Genomic DNA, 16,973 nt, shown 5'->3' with positions numbered 1-16,973 from the left:
AGGGGGGATTTAATAGTGGGAAATGAGGAAATGGCTGAAACTTTAAATGAGTTTTTTGTGTCGGTCTTCACGGTGGAAGACACAAATAGTTTACCGAATATTAACGATAGAGGGTTGGTAGGAGGAGAGGTACTCAATACAATTAATGTTACCAGGGAGGCAGTGCTTGGTAGACTAACGGGACTGAAGGTGGACAAGTCCCCGGGCCCGGATGGAATGCATCCCAGGGTACTGAAAGAAAAGTCAGAGGTAATAGCGGATGCGTTAGTAGTTATTTATCAAAATTCGTTAGATTCTGGGGTCGTGCCGGCGGATTGGAAAACGGCTAATGTTACGCCGCTGTTCAAAAAAGGAAATAGACAAAAGGCGGGTAACTACAGGCCGGTTAGCTTAACGTCTGTAGTTGGGAAAATGCTGGAATCCATCATTAAAGAAGAAATAGCAGGCCATCTGGATAAGAATGGTTCGATTAAGCAGACGCAGCATGAATTCATGAGGGGAAAGTCGTGCTTGACGAACTTGTTGGATTTTTATGAAGATGTGACTAGTGCGGTTGACGGAGGGGAACCGGTGGATGCGGTGTTTTTGGATTTCCAAAAGGCATTTGATAAGGTGCCTCACAAAAGGTTGCTGAAGAAGATTGGGTCACACAGAGTTGGGGGTAGGGTGTTAGCGTGGATTGGGGATTGGCTATCCGACAGGAAGCAGAGAGTCAGAATAAATGGGTGCTTTTCTGGTTGGCAGATGGTAACCAGTGGCATGCCGCAGGGATCGGTACTGGGGTCTCAACTATTTACCATTTATATAGACAATCTGGAGGAGGGGACTGAGTGGAGGGTAACAAAGTTTGCAGACGACACAAAGATAAGTGGAAAAGTGAATCGTGTGGAGGGCGTAGAAGGTCTGCAGAGAGATTTGGACAGGCTGAGTTAGTGGGCGAGGATCTGGCAGATGGAGTATAACATTGACAAATGCGAGGTTATTCACTTTGGAGGAAATATTAGCAAATTGGATTATTATCTAAATGGAAAAAAATTACAACATGCTACTGTGCAAAGGGACCTGGGGGTCCTTGTGCATGAGACGCAAAAACCCAGTCTGCAGGTGCAACAGGTGATCAAGAAGGCAAATGGGATGTTGGCCTATATCGCAAGGGGGGTAGAATATAAAAGCGTGATCCACATCTGCCTCCGCGCTCATTCCCCCTTTACCAAGTGCCTAAAATGGCCACGATCGGCACGGCGCCCGAAATGGGTGCGACGTCAATTTAAATGGATTTGCATCCATTTAAATTGACTTAATGGGCTGGACGCCCAAACTTTGATCGCAGGGGTTGTGTGAAAGCCAGAACTTTCCATGCATTTGAAAGCTGCAATTTTTGTCAGAATGACAGAGGGCCCAACGATGAGTCTGAAAGCTAGTGACAACTCCATCTCGACCGTTGATGTAGAGACCCAGGAGCATTTAGTTTTGGCCACCCAGGAACTAACTCACTGCTGTTGGAATGCCTAATCCCTTACAAGGAAAGACACCAAGTCTCCCAAGAGCTGCCAGTTAATCGGAGAGCCAGGGGTTTATCAATCTCAGCAGTGCCATTGGGATTGGTGACCATTGCGCGGACTACACCTAGTGAAGAGGATGCCATGGGAGCAGGCTGCCCTCCCAACGGGAAGTGGGGTCTGGGGTTCACAGCCATTGTGGCTGCCTCCATGGGCCACAGAGTGCCCGATTAAGAGAGTTCCCCTACCGCCCCCTGCTCCAAGCTCACAGGGAAGCCACCAGAGATCATCATATGGTAGCCCAACCAACTTGAGCATTCACTCCCTCCACCACCATGACTGCAATGGACAAGATGCAGCCCGCCAACAGCTCCCAAACCCACAACTCCTAATACCTGAAAAAACATGGGCAGCACGTACAGGGAACACCATCACCTGCAAGCTTCCCTCCAAGTGACACACTAGGGGCCCGATTTTACCAAAACGGGCGCTAAGGGTGGATCAGTAAATTTGCTGATGACACCAAGATTGGTGGAGTAGTGGATGAGGTGGAGGGCTGTTGTAGGCTGCAAAGAGACATAGATAGGATGCAAAGCTGGGCTGAAAAATGACAGATGGAGTTTAACCCTGATAAATGTGAGGTGATTCATTTTGGTAGGACTAATTTAAATGTGGATTACAGGGTCAAAGGTAGGGTTCTGAAGACTGTGGAGGAATAGAGAGATCTTGGGGTCCATATCCACAGATCTCTAAAGGTTGCCACTCAAGTGGATAGAGCTGTGAAGAAGGCCTATAGTGTGTTAGCTTTTATTAACAGGGGGTTGGAGTTTAAGAGCCATGGGGTTATGCTGCAACTGTACAGGACCTTGGTGAGACCACATTTGGAATATTGTGTGCAGTTCTGGTCACCTCACTATAAGAAGGATGTGGAAGCGCTGGAAAGAGTGCAGAGGAGATTTACCAGGATGCTGCCTGATTTGGAGGGTAGGTCTTATGAGGAAAGGTTGAGGGAGCTAGGGCTGTTCTCTCTGGAGCGGAGGAGGCTGAGGGGAGACTTAATAGAGGTTTATAAAATGATGAAGGGGATAGATAGAGTGAACGTTCAAAGACTATTTCCTCGGGTGGATGGAGCTATTACAAGGGGGCATAACTATAGGGTTCATGGTGGGAGATATAGGAAGGATATCAGAGGTAGGTTCTTTACGCAGAGAGTGGTTGGGGTGTGGAATGGACTGCCTGCAGTGACAGTGGAGTCAAACACTTTAGGAACATTTAAACGGTTATTGGATAGGCACATGGAGCACACCAGGATGATAGGGAGTGGGATAGCTTGATCTTGGTTTCAGATAAAGCTCGGCACAACATCATGGGCCGAAGGGCCTGTTCTGTGCTGTACTGTTCTATGTTCTATAAGTTGTGGTAAAGTTGGGCGTCGGGCCTAAACCGCGGTCCAGACCCGACCGAAGGCCAATCACGCCTTTACCAACGGCCGATCCGGGCTCCGATCCGGCACGCGCCCGAATCGGCCAGCGGGCCGATTAAAATGCATTTGCATGCATTTAAATCGGCATAATAAAGTGCGCGCCCAACTTTACCATCAATTCCCCCTTTACCAGCGTTCGGCCCAATTCGCGTCCGCGCCTTTACTGACCTGATAAATAAAAGTCCAACTTGTACTTTTATTCGGCTGGGGAATCGCCGAGGCCCACCCTTCGCGGACACCCCCTCTAACCACCCCAGCAGACCGCCCCCCGCCCACCCCCCGGGATCGGACCCCCCTGGGAGGCAGGCCCCCCCGGCAGAGCACACCCCGAACCTACCTCGATCGTGGTCTCCCTCCACCATCCTTCCCGCTCACCTTCAGTCCTTCGACAGCCTGCAGCACGTTCCTGGACACTGACTTCGAGCCATGGCTGAAGTGACCGGGCTTCACACAGGTCCGCTGGCGTCTGCCGGAGGAGTGGGGGGGGGGGGGGGGGGGGGCAGTTGGAACTCTGGTGGGGGGGGGGGGGGATGAGGAGAGGGAGGCGGGCCCACATCGCCCTCTTGGGCGCGGGTGGATGGGGGGGAGGGGGTGTGACTTATCAACCCCTTGTGGGGGGGGAGGTGGTGTGACATATCATCCTGCGGGGGGGGGGGGGGGGGGGGGGGGGGGGGAGGGGGGTGTGACGGATCATCCCCTGGGGGGAGGAGAGGGGGTTCACTGGGGGGAGGGGGGCGTGTGACAGATCATTCACTGGTACACTACCAGCCACAGCCATCTCTCCCGCTCTCTCACACCTGCAGGGAAGAGTAATCTGTGGCTGGTAGTGAACCAGTGATGGTGCCAGGAGGGATCGGCCGCAGACACGCAGCGGAACCCCCCCCGACCAGAGGATGATCAGTCACACCCCCTCTCCCCCACCCCGCCCCCCAGAGAATGAGATGTCACACCCCCACTCCACCCCCCCCCAGGGAATGAGAGCCCCCCCCCCCCCACTCCACCCCCCCCCCCACTCCACCCCCCCCCGCCCCCAGGGAATGAGAGCCCCACCCCCCCACAGGGAATGAGACGTCACACCCCCTCTCCTCCCCCCCCCCCCGGGAATGAGACGTCACACCCACCCCCAGCCGGGAATGATCCATCACACCCCCTCTCCCCCCCTCCCACCCCACCCTCCCGATTTTACCAAATCGGCACTTAGAGCCGATTTGGTAAAATCGGCCCCTCGAAGTAACTTGAAAATACATCATCATTCCTTCATCATCATTGGACCAAAATCCTGAAACTCCCTTGCTAATAGTATCACTGGAATACCTTCACTACACAGATAGCAATCATTCAAGCAAGCAGTTCACCACCACCTTCTCAAGGACAACTCAAGGTCGGTAACAAATGCTGGCCTTACCAGAGATGCTGAGAACCCATGAATGGGCCTGCATTTGAAAAAAAAGATTACATTAATTGCCAAAAATTCTGCAGGAATTCTCATCAATGGTCTTACTACAAGGTTGCATTTCCTTGGCATCTTGAGCAATGCTCAAGTCTGCAGTACATTAAATAATCATATCAGTAATTTAATCAAGTATTAAAAGCTAACATTTTATATATACATATTGAAAAAATTAGGATACAATTAAAGTAATTCTTGAAAGATTATTCATGTAGAAGATTTTAATGAGAGTTTAATGTAACATAAATAAAAATGACTAAATCCAATGTTACCACACTAATGACTGAGCAATATTGAACATTAAAAACAATTACGCTGATCTTTTAATAAAAAGATTAACTCTCAGAAGGTTGCAACAATGCTTCTACATCAGAAAAAACAAAATTAGTGAGGACGTTTAAAATAAATGATTGGGACTGACAAATTTTCCCAACGTTATTTCAGAATTCCCTTTCCCTGATGCTCCTCCCTCCCCACAACAGAATATAATATGACTTGGTCAATAATGTTGGAAAACGAGCTCAGAATTCCTCAGCATCTTTCATGTGATGCTGCTAACTTTCTCAACAATATCATTCATTACATGTTCCTTAGTCCACAACCTCACAATCCACATTGAACAACAATGACTGAAACAAACAGAAAAAGTCGTATTTTTAATAGTGAATATTTAAATGATCTGAAGGAAACACTATTCAGGAGTGGGTTAAAGGCTATAAATAAACTGGATGGTTCCAATAACATGAGCAAGCCACTCAAGCTTTGCTTTTTGAATGCTGTGCCAATCCCTTAATTGCTTTACTCGATCTAGGTATCCGTTCTGCATCCTACCGCTTTGGATCACTACACTAAGCAGGCTTTGTTGTGCATATTAATTCCGTGTATGTTAATGTCGTGCGTCCTCAGCAGGTTCTTGTTTACTGCCAGGTGACTTTGAAATGGTTCATTCGCATCGTCCTTCTCTGCTTTGAGACTCCCCAACATGAATTGTGAACATCCTGCTCCAATTCGGAAACGGACCCATGGATCAAAGGAGAGTACCTGTGCGGGGGGATGTTACATTCTTTTAATACCCGTTCAGAGGTTGACATTTGGAAGTGTAGCTGGAACTGTGCTGCAAAAAGAAATCAATGCACGCCACAAAAGATAGACACGTAACATTTACCGAGAAAGACTTTATTGCTGAGCATCATAAATCACTGATACAAATGTCTTAGCATTGCGACTGTACAGTCCACGGACTGGTTGGAATTAGAATCCAGCACTAGCACTTGTCACTTTTAAACCAGCCCCAATAAATTTGCAATAATCTCATGGAGAAAAGTACCTCAAGTTAAGTAGGAAGGATGGAGCGAAATAATGTAATCAAGAAATATTTCACCAACTTCCACACCAGAGATTATCATTGAATTTAAATTACAAAGTGCTGTAAAATATTTACTACATCAAAACAGGCCTTTCAGCCCAATTGGTGTGTGCAGGTGTTTATGCCCCATGCAAGCATAAGTGATCATCCTGGAGAGAGAGATTCCTATTCTTAATCACAGTGCTAATGAGCAGATATGAGAATCATTTCATTGAAAATGATTATTGTCAAGCCATTATTTAATCCTAATTTTAAAATTTACCAAGAGGCAGAGATCACATCCTCAAACAATTAATGGAAGCAAGCAAAGAAAACTGCAGATGCACCATAGAAAGCATCATTTCCAGTTATATCACAGCTTGGTACGGCTCCTGCTCTGCCCAAGACCGCAAGGAACTACAAAAGGTCGTGAATGTAGCCCAGTCCATCACGCAAACCAGCCTCCCATCCATTGACTCCGCCTACACTTCCCGCTGCCTTGGAAAAGCAGCCAGCATAATCAAGGACCCCACACACCCGGACATACTCTCTTCCATCACCTTCCCTCATAGACACGGGGAGAAATGGAAACACCACACAGACAGTCACCCAAGGCTGGAATGGAACCTAGGTCCCTGGTGCTGACCGAGCATGGGGCATATCGTCAAATGGAAGATCTCAGATGTGGGAATATGATTGAAACAAGTTGATCTGTGAAAATAATATACTGATTGTGAACATCCATGCAACCTTTCTGCTCCTAATTTTTCTTACCCTACCAGTACATGTTGGTGATCCCAGGCATCCACAGCAGAGATGGAAGCAGCCTGTTGCCCGCTACTCCCTGATGTTTGTGATAACCTTGGGTTGTGTCTTCTAGAGGGATGCGGCCTGGACGGCCCTAATCTCCCCGAGTCTCTTTTTGTGGGGGAGGTGCACCTTCCTCGGCCTGTGGAGCTGGATCTGATGAGGTCACTGGCACAGGGGATAGGGAATGGCTGGACACTCTTGGAGTCACCTGGGTGGATGGGTGCTCGAGGGCCCCTGCCTGACTCCTTGAGGAGCAGGGCACCTGGAGTGAGGTTGTGGTACTCCATTTCCCTCTCACCTAGCAGTTGTTGGATCCACCCTATGTCTAGAGAATTGGAATGTAGGTCATGGTGTAGATTAGGTGTAAAATTCTGACAAAAGTCTCCATGGTGGTTTATCCTATCAATGTTGACCTCATTGGCGCAATGACATCAGAATGAATGCCGATGGATTCTTCCCTTTTCCATTGAGTGTAAGGATGTTTTGTTGCAATTGTACAGGGCATTGGTGAGGCCACACCTGGAGTATTCTGTACAGTTTTAGTGTCCTTGTTATAGAAGGAGTACAGCGAAGGTTTACTGGGCTGATTCCTGGGATGGCAGGTCTGTCATATGAGGACAGACTAAGTTGGTTAGGATTATATTCACTGGAGTTTAGAAGAGTGAGAGGGGATCTCATAGAAACTTATAAAATTCTAACAGGGCTAGACAGGGTAGATTCAGAAAGGATGCTCCCAATGGTGGGGGGAGTCCAGAACTAGGGGTCATAGTTTGAAGATAAGGGGTAAACCTTTTAGAACTGAGGTGAGGAGAAATTTCTTCACCCAGAGGGTGATGAATGTGTGGAATTCACGACCACAGAATGTAGTTGAGGCCAAAACGTTGCCTGATTTCAAGAAGAAATTAAATATAGCTCTTGGGGCTAAAGGGATCAAGGGATATGGGGGGAAGGGGGGATCGGGATATTGAATTTGATGATCAGCCATGATCAAAATGAATGGCGGAGCAGGCTTGAAGGGCCGAATGGCAGGAGAATGGCCTACTCCTGCTTCTAGTTTCTATGTTTCTATCTGGCAACTGCATCAAATAACCGTGCCTCATGTTCCAATGTCTGTCTTTGCAGCTCCAACATCTGTATTAGAGTCAAATCCAAAGGCTTGTCATCTAACTCTGACTTTGCAGCAGCCTGGCCTCCAGTGGTCCTCCCTAGGCCGGTGATCTTGGCTGTCACTGCCTCCGCTTGCAGTGGACCCGAATCTGTCGTGTGCTCACCAGATTGGGACCCTGCGTTTGCACAAAAACTATGTTTCACTGAGGTGTGTGTCTGCGCTGGTGGAGGGTGCGGGTGAAAACTGTGACAGGTATCCAATGTGTCCTCAGGATCCTCTTTTAAGGTGTTGTGTGGACTGGGGCTGGCTGCTCATTGTAGGATTGGAATCCCTCAAACCGGGAAATTTATAAACCCACGGACATGTTTTGACCTCCTGATTGGAACTATAAAATTACAAATGCCAAGCTACAGCCAACAGCACAGCCTAGGCAGCAGGGGTTAATTCAGATATCGAACAAAAACAGTGACTCATCCAAAGTCTTTGACTGAGTGTTATCAGGGAACAATGATATCAGGGAAATGACGTTACCTGCCATTGACTAATACAATCAGGAAGTCTGATGACCCAATACAATGGCACAAAGGATGCATCATCAATACAATACACTCAAGGAGTTTTGCAAATAAGGTCTGGAATAGGGTCATTCAAGCCCTCATCAACCTCGGAAGCCAAGTGCTGTTACTGTGCTGTTGCTACGTCACGTCAAACAGCAGGAGAATTGCTCTTACAATAAGAACTGATAATATCCATCTGGAAACATCTTCCATGGAATACCCTGTGTTGTTTCAATCAGCAAGAGCTGACAATATTTGTCTGGACTTTGCATGGAATCAACTAACTGGATATTGGAATAGCAGAAGATATGTTTTGACGTGTCCAAGTTAAATTATCATAAAAGAAGGGCACATCTGATTATCTGGGCTGCAGTCAGAAAGAGGTTTAAACAACACCAGGTTGAAGTCCAACAGGTTTATTTGGTAGCCAATGCCATTAGCTTTCGGAGCGCTGCCCCTTCTTCAGATGGAGAAGGGGATATCCAACCTGGTGTTGTTAAAACTCTTACTGTGTTTACCCCAGTCCAACGCCGGCATCTCCACGTCAGAAAGAAGGTCAGGGCTGGTCGCCTTGACTCAGGACTTCCAATTAACAGTGGACAGACCAGCCAGTCACGTTGGAGATTGTAAGTGCTTTCAGCCATATCGTGGTGATATTGGCCTGAAGATTTTGTACGGGTTTGGGGCCAAAACCTGGTGTTTTTTGCCGATAACTTGTAATTTGTTTCAGCCATATATAGTGGTGATATTGGTCTGAGGCTTTTTCTTAAGATTTCAGGACAAGGTGCGGTGATTTGATTATATTTTTGTAAGTATAAACTGAGTCATGGTGACTTTGTTAGCTACCGGGAACATGTCTGTGATTGTCCTTTAGGGGCAACACAGCAGAAGAGGGTCATCCGCTTGGGGGACAAATTGGGATTGAGAGTGGGGAATCACCCCAGTGGGTGGAGTCCTCTCTTAGACAGAAGGCATGTAGTAGACATATAGGGACCAGGGCAACCAGGTCGGTGCTCTTAACATTCATGCATATCTACTGATCTAAATATCTGCCATGCTGCCCAATGAGAAACATGCCACTTTTCCTGCCCACTATTGCGTTTAGTCTCTGGAACAGAAAATTACACCCATAGTGCTGCTTAAAAGAGTCATCAACTGTTTGGAGGTTAGTTGCTGACTGATTTCTAATGGACATTGCTGTGATTGAAAAAGTGTTTTGTGCTTTCCAGAGTTGGTTAAAGTTACTGAAAGTCACTGGGAATGATGTTTGCCGATGACTGCACAAAGTTCAGCACCATTTGCGACTCCTCAGATGCTGAAGCAGTCCATGTTCAAATGCAACAAGGTCTGGACAATATCCAGGCTTGGGCTAACAAGTGGCAAGCAACATTTGCCTCACACAAATGCCAGGCAATGACCATCCCCAATAAGAGACACTCTAACCACCACCTTTTGACATTCAATGGTGTTACCATCACTGAATCCCCCACTGTCAACATCCTTGGGATTACCATTGACAAGAAACTCAATTGGACTCACCACATAAACACAATGGGTACAAGAGCAGGTTAGAGGCTAGGAATACTGCGGCAAGTAACTCACCTCCTGACTCCCCAAAGCCCATCCACCATGTACAAGGCACAAGTCAGAAGTGTGATGGAATACTCCCCACTTGCCTGGATGGGTGCAGCTCCAACAACACTCAAGAAGCTTGACACCATCCAGGACAAAGCAGCCCGCTTGATTGGCACCACATCCACTTTCTCCACCACCAATGCTCAGTAACAGTAGTATGTGCTATCAACAAGATGTACTGCAGCAATTCACCCAAGTTCCTTAGACAGCACCTTCTAAACCAATGACCACTTCCATCTAGAAGAACAAGGGTAGCAGATACATGGGAACACCACCACCTTCAAGTTCCCCTCCAAGCCATTCACCATCCTGACTTCGAAATGTATCGTTATTCCTTCTCAGTCGCTGGGTCAAAATCCTGGAATTCCCTCCCTAATGACATTGTGAGTCAACCCACAGCACATGGACTGCAGTGATTTAAGAAGGCAGCTCACCACCACCGACTCGAGGGCAACTAGGGATGGGCAATAAATGCTGGCCAGGCAGCGATGCCTATGTCCCACAAATGAATAAATAAAAAATTGCATTTACATAACTCTGGCTAACCTCTCATGATTTTGCACACCTTGCTCTAATCTGCAGCTACTCAACATTGGTTAGTGTAGGCCGGAATCTATAATGGTAGGCAGTATGCAGTTTGTGCGTTCCCTCCATTGGAAGCAATGGGCAAAGGGTAATCTCACACGACAATCCCTATGCCAGTTTTTGGGGCCTGTCCAGCTTCTCTGCCAATACATTTAGAAGTTTAACGAGGGAAAACTATTAGCCAGGACCCCTCTGCTTCTCTTCAAAGTAATGACAAATTAGACAATTCCGCCAGGAGGAGTCAAAGTACTGCACTGTTCCCATCAATAACCCTATACACAATGAAAAATTCCCACAATGTGCTCAGATCGGAGAACTCTAACCTGGCTGTCACTGGACCTTAGAGGAAATTTAAAAGTGAAAGTTTCACCCCTACTTTTGTCATCTTCAAACTTGACTGTTCTCATGTTCTCTTGGTCAACGGCCCATCCAACACACTGCTGTCAAAATTCTGTTCTGCCTTTTCTGATGCTGCTTTTTTTAAAACATTGTCAATGCAACAGCAGTTCAACTGGAGATTTATTATGGAGCTATTTAATTTCCACACATGAAAGAAGACAATTATTATTAAAGTAAAGTTCTGCAACATAGCACGATACAACTAACCTAAGGATCAAATTTTTTTTTCTAATTTTTCAGTCAATTGGCATTGAAATTGTACTGGGAATGCAGCAGTGTTCCACTTTGATGGAACCTCAAAGGCGAACAGAGCAAGCTGATGTTTTGAGGCCACTTAAAGAGCGACATGGTGGCACAGTGGTTAGCACTGCTGACTCACAGTGCCGGGGCAATTTCCAACAGAAAATCCCTGTGCACCTTTATTTCTTGGAAGAAGAAGGACTTTGCATTTATTTTGAACATTTCACAAACCCAGTGTGTTGCAAACTGCTGCACACCCATTGAAATACTTTCGGAAATGTTACCCTTGTTGTCATGGCAGCCAATTTATGTACCGCAAACTCCTGCAAAGTGCACTGAGATAAATAATCAGAAAATCTGTTTTGGTTGAGGGATAAATATTGATGAGGAAAACAAGGATCTCCTCTACTCTTCAAGTAATACTTTGGAATCCTATGCATCTACCGGAGAGGTCAAACTGTGCTTTGTGTACTCCGAGGCAATCGATGTCAGAATAAGGAGTATAGCTATAGAATTACTGCAGGGAAGTGGCTGCTTCTTCCATTCTTTGGCCACAGTAAATCAAGGAATTGGAACAAATCCCATTGAAATTCATGGCTTATGTTTACAATTTTGATGCAATTATTAAATCGAGGGAATACTCCCTTTTCTTCTGAGCATCCTCTTGAGAGGTCTGGATAGCAGATTGATACCGGTGTGATTTGCATCACTGGCTTGTGGAGTGCATACAAGTTGCAACAAGCAGCATAACGTGCTAAGAATTAATGAATGCAGAAATGGTTCTAGGCGACACTAAGGAAGAAAATGTAATTTGTTTATTACAGGCTCATGGCTTCATCAAAACAGTAAGGAGATTTACTCTGCTTGATGTTCCGAGCAAAATGGTAAATTCACTTTCGAGAATGCAACTACAACTTGGCATGACGAATTTTAGTTACTCAAATTAAGCCGGGGAAATCACTGGTATATATGATTGACATGAGGATCCCGAGGAAAATTGAAGAAGTAATAAAAGAAAGTCTAACTTTAATTTATCAAATTCTCTTGAGATAAAGGATTAGAAGGTTGACAATACGACTTCTGACAATGAGACAAACATGAACTGGGAAAACTTCTGCTTTGGCAGTTGGTAAATTATGTTTTGTTTTTGCTTCTGTTGAAGCAGGGCTGCAATCAGTAGCATGGACTTTTTTCCTGCCTATTTGTTATAAGTCCTTTGTTCTTGGGGTACAGATATACAAATAATTCCATGTGGCAGCATCCTTAGAGAAATATATAAAAAGACAAGTAAGATAATTGGTTTTGCACCTCCTGACATAGAATACAAAAGTAGGAAGATAATATTCAAAGTAGGGAATGTGTCCCCAGAACATTGTCAGCTTGATTTAGACAGTTGCTGTATGGTTTCCTACCTCGGAAATCCAGCAATGAATGAAGGCAAGGAGGTGACGGTCTTTTGCAGCACTCCTTGTGGACCAGGAGGAGCAGAGTTACTTTCCCTGACACCTTAAAAAAAGCCTTCATCTTCCTGTTCACTGATCACAGCATCTCCTCCTCTGTTGTCATAGCTCCTCTCCCACCCACAAAACCTAATCTCTTCAGTAAAAACAAAATACTGCAGATGCTGGAAATCTGAAATAAAACCAGAAAATGCTGGAAGCAGCATTTCACTTGCACCTCCTTCAAATTTGGCCTCCAATATTCGCTGCTCCCTCCCAATGTGGTCTCCTTTACATTGAAGAGACTAAATACAGATTTAGTGACCGGTTTGAGGAACACCATTGCTCCATCGCCAAACATGACCCCTTCTGGATGCTTGCCATTTTAATTCAGCATCTTGCTGTCATGTCCACGTGTTCATACTTGGCCAGCTGCAATACTCCAGTGATGCCCAATGCAAACTGGAAGGACCAACGCCTCATCTTCCAATTAGGCATGTTACAACCTTTTGGACTCAACATTGAGTTCACCAACTTTAAATTGTGAACTTTCCTCTCCTCCTACATCTCCTTTTTGTTTTTTGGTTTCCTTGGTTTGCCCCAATACAACCCACTCTTCCTCACAGGGCCAGCTGTCCCTTGTTTTTCAGGTTTGCTGTCACGGAGCAGTGAAATTTGCTTTCCCATTGACATATTCTGCTTTCAAACCTTTATGTCACTGTTAGTACTACTTCAGTACTTCTTAATGCCACCATTAACACCCCCTTTGTCTTATGTCCATGACACCTTTGTCAATCCCTCTTTAGCTCTGACCTTTCCTTGACCTTTTATTCTGCCCACCCCACTCTCCAACCATGTCATTCATTACATTTCTCTCCCTTTTCAGTTTTGTAGAAGAATCAGATGGACTGGTAACTTTAAATCTGTTTCTCTGCCCACAGATGCTGCCAAACCTGCTGAGTTATCCAGTATTTTCTGTTTTCATTCCATTATTCCATATCTCTAGTTACCAGTCTTTTAGCTAGTGCTGGGGATCTTTCATTGACTGTGGCCTCCTTTCTGTGGTTTCGCACCCAGCAGTTGGCCAGCTTGTCAATTTGATCAGTTGTCAGAGAGGAAATGGTAGAAAACCATTATATTGAGATCCTATTGTTGAATTTGGTGGAAGCTCCATGTTTCCGGAACCCTGATGCTCCCCAGCAAACACCCAACCTCCCTGTAAATATTGGACCATTGTTTCTACTGGTCATCAGTGGTTAATAACAAGAAGGCATAAGTTTCTGATCAGAAATGGAATTACAGAGGGGATTAAAAGTAACTTTTATAGTGAGGGTGTTTTATAGGGTGGAATTCTTTGCCACAAACTTTTATTCCAGCTGAATCATGGCTTACAACTTGGATTGTGCCCAAATTGAGATACAATCCCAGTGCTGTGCATACTGTGCATGGCAAGGCCAGAAGAGATTGGTGACCATTCTTATTTGTTCCTTACCAGTGAGCTGCAGGTGCCTGACACAGTGTCAAAGGCAGCTCACTAGTTCCTGGAGGCACCAAGATATTGCAAGTAGAGGCTGGAAGTATAAAGAAGCCAGGGTCAGGGTGTGGGCGAGTGCTGAGTTTTCAATGGTCATCAAATTTAACATGGAATTCTCCAGTTCTGCAATAAGGTAAGTTTTAAAAAGGCACGCTTCACCTTTGGTTTAGCTGCAAAGTGCCTGAATATAAGGTACAGTGTTTCAAAACCAGCAACCTCAGGACCAGGGGCTGTCACATTTTACAGCCTGCCAGATTTTGGGTCCCAAGATTTGGGGCATGGGTGGTTCAGGTCATGCCAGATTGTGTGGGTCAATAATCAATCAGATAATATAGTGGAGTACAAGTGGTGAAGGGGATAACTAGTCCGGCGGCACACCACACCGATGCAGTGACTAGCCAAATAGTCCAGGTAAGTTCTTTTTTATAATTTCACTTGATTAAAATTGATGCATGGCACATTCTAAAAATGTTCAGCTTTTAGACAACTCTGGTTTTTAGACAACTGGATTTGAGACACTATCATGTAAGTACTATTATGTTGCGGCCATTTGCAAACCAAATTTGAAGAGGAAGCTCCAGAGGCAAATAACCTAATTCTAGTATCATGCACAGAGCCTGAACCATTATGCAGAAGTCTTTATCAAAATGGCAGACAGTGCATTTTAGGCATCTGTGCAGGAGTCTTTACCAAGATAGCAGAGCGTGCACTTTAGGCATGGACACGACCCCTGCAATGTTCAACATTTGGCTTCCATCCAATTTCTCAGCATATTTCTTTGAAAAAAGAAACGCAAAGTTGCTTGGAAAGAGGAATATTATGAAGTATACGAGGAGCAAATGGTGAATGGATTAGAGTGGGTAGTTCATGTGGGATAAAACACGAGAGTAGGGTTGATCGATAAGCTGTTCTGTTCAGTTTTTGTACTGTCTGTGATCTAAGAGCTGATTTTCAACCTTGTTTTCAGCAGGATTGCAGCAGTAGGAAAAGGAAAATGGCACTGAACTACTTACCATCGATTCCCACTGTCAATTTATTTGCCACCATTTCTCGCCTGTCCTGGAAATGGAGTGCCTCATTAAGATATGACTCTTCCATATACTTTACCCTTAAGATTGCTTCAAACCTTTAGCTCAGCACCATGGAGGAGTTGCTGAATTTCATGGCCTCCCTGCTCTACCCATTGGTGACCTCCACGTGTTACGACCAGCCCCAGGTGAGGTTTCCCCAAATATGGTTGATCTGGGTGCGACCCCTCAAATTGTCACCATCCGGCTGGGATACCCCCAAAATGTACAAACTTGGGTGAGGTGGGTTGACCAGCTACCTGTCTTTATTCAACCGCCCTCTACTGGTATCAACAAAGGATTTAATCTAACAAGATTCATTTTCCCTTCAATATTTGATTTGATTTATTATTGCCAAATGTATTAGCATACAGTGAAAAGTATTGTTTCTTGGGCACTATACAGACAGAGCATACAGGCAGAGAGTGCAGAATGTAGTGTTATAGTCGTAGCTAGGGTGTAGAGAAATACACTTTCCAGACCCAATAGTTAAGTTTATAAAGGTGCCAATTTAACCAGGCTCTTTTGAGTTAAGATGTAGTTGGTCTATTAACTTCTAACAAGGTAATGATAAATAGTAAAACACAAATCTATATTAATTTGGGTTAGAAGTCATAATTGAGTCAGATAACAAGTAATTATTTTTAAAAAAGTTATACACAACAATTCTCGGGTTACACACTATGAGGAATAGATAATAAGCATTGCAGCCGATACAGGTTGATTCCAGTAGTTGACTTCTGCTGGTGAACGGTTGATTCCTTTGTTTGGGTGTTCTGTGGTTTGGTAGAGAGATTACGGTTATTTTTCCAGCTGCATTCTTTCAGCTGGCTGATCGACTTCCACAGTCAGAGAGAGAGAGTTTTAGATGTTCCTGCAAAGGCTGGCTATTTTGCAGGGACCCTGCTTCCGTTACTATATCATCTTCAGTGTGGCAAATGTCCAGCTGCTGTTCTCACTGTCCAAGTATAGAGTCATAGAGGTTTACAGCATGGAAACAGGCCCTTCGGCCCAACTTGTCCATGCCGCCTTTATTTTTAAACCTCTAGGCTAGTCCCAATTGCCCTCATTTGGCCCATATTCCTCTGTACCCATCTTACCCATGTATATTCCAAATGGACCAGAATGTCCTAGTCTTGCCCAGGCAATTATACACAGGGTCTTTGGATGAGACAGCCATTATGTTTCTTTTTCTTTCCCAAAGACAGTAATCAGTCTTTGAGATTCTTTTAGAAATACCTTGTCTGGAAGCAGAAGGAGGGGTTCCATTTTTCCTTGGAGAAACCCCTGGCAGCCATTCCTGTCAGCGGTTAGCTGTACATTCTCAGCCGCCTTCAGTGTCTGTCTGTTTTAAAATATAAAACTGTAGTCTTTTTAAAGTCCAATTTTTCTGTATGTAATTCCATGTTTTTTTCCATCATAACACTCGACAGTACTGATTCTGCACTAACAGTTTACCCAGGCTTTTTAGATACGGATTGACATGAAATTAGTACAAGTGTCTAGCTAATTCTACCAGTTTGCATCAATGAAGTAGTGGACAGAAGAAATGTACCAAATGGGTTAAAAATTCTGTTATCACATAATAGTAAAAAGAAAACCTCTCACTGCAGGGGACTTAAAAAAAAGACACTGCAGCTGTGGGAAGATTTGTTTTCTCAATGACAACATAACCTTCAGTAATTGTAATAAAATACATTTTTTGTGTTATTCATTATTTATTAACTGGTCGCTACCTTTAATTCAAATGGCTGAGAATTTAACTGCTAGCTAGTGCAGAGTTCCACATATCTGAACTCAACTTGCTCAAAAGAACAAGTGG

General features: G+C 44.9%; 1 long non-coding RNA gene across 1 annotated transcript in view; it reads right to left on the bottom strand.

The window, feature by feature from the left end:
• The window catches only part of LOC144494149 (uncharacterized), a 59,418-nt gene extending 56,013 nt beyond the window's left edge, over positions 1-3,405 (bottom strand). Inside the window, exon 1 of the long non-coding RNA XR_013497824.1 lies at positions 3,358-3,405. This is a non-coding gene — a long non-coding RNA (uncharacterized LOC144494149). The remainder of the gene's footprint in view (positions 1-3,357) is intronic.
• Positions 3,406-16,973: the final 13,568 nt, after the last annotated feature.

Source organism: Mustelus asterias, chromosome 5 (genome assembly GCF_964213995.1).
Source record: "Mustelus asterias chromosome 5, sMusAst1.hap1.1, whole genome shotgun sequence".
NCBI lineage: Eukaryota > Metazoa > Chordata > Chondrichthyes > Carcharhiniformes > Triakidae > Mustelus > Mustelus asterias.
Note: the sequence above shows the minus strand (reverse complement) of the source record. Positions and strands in the feature narration are given on the sequence as shown.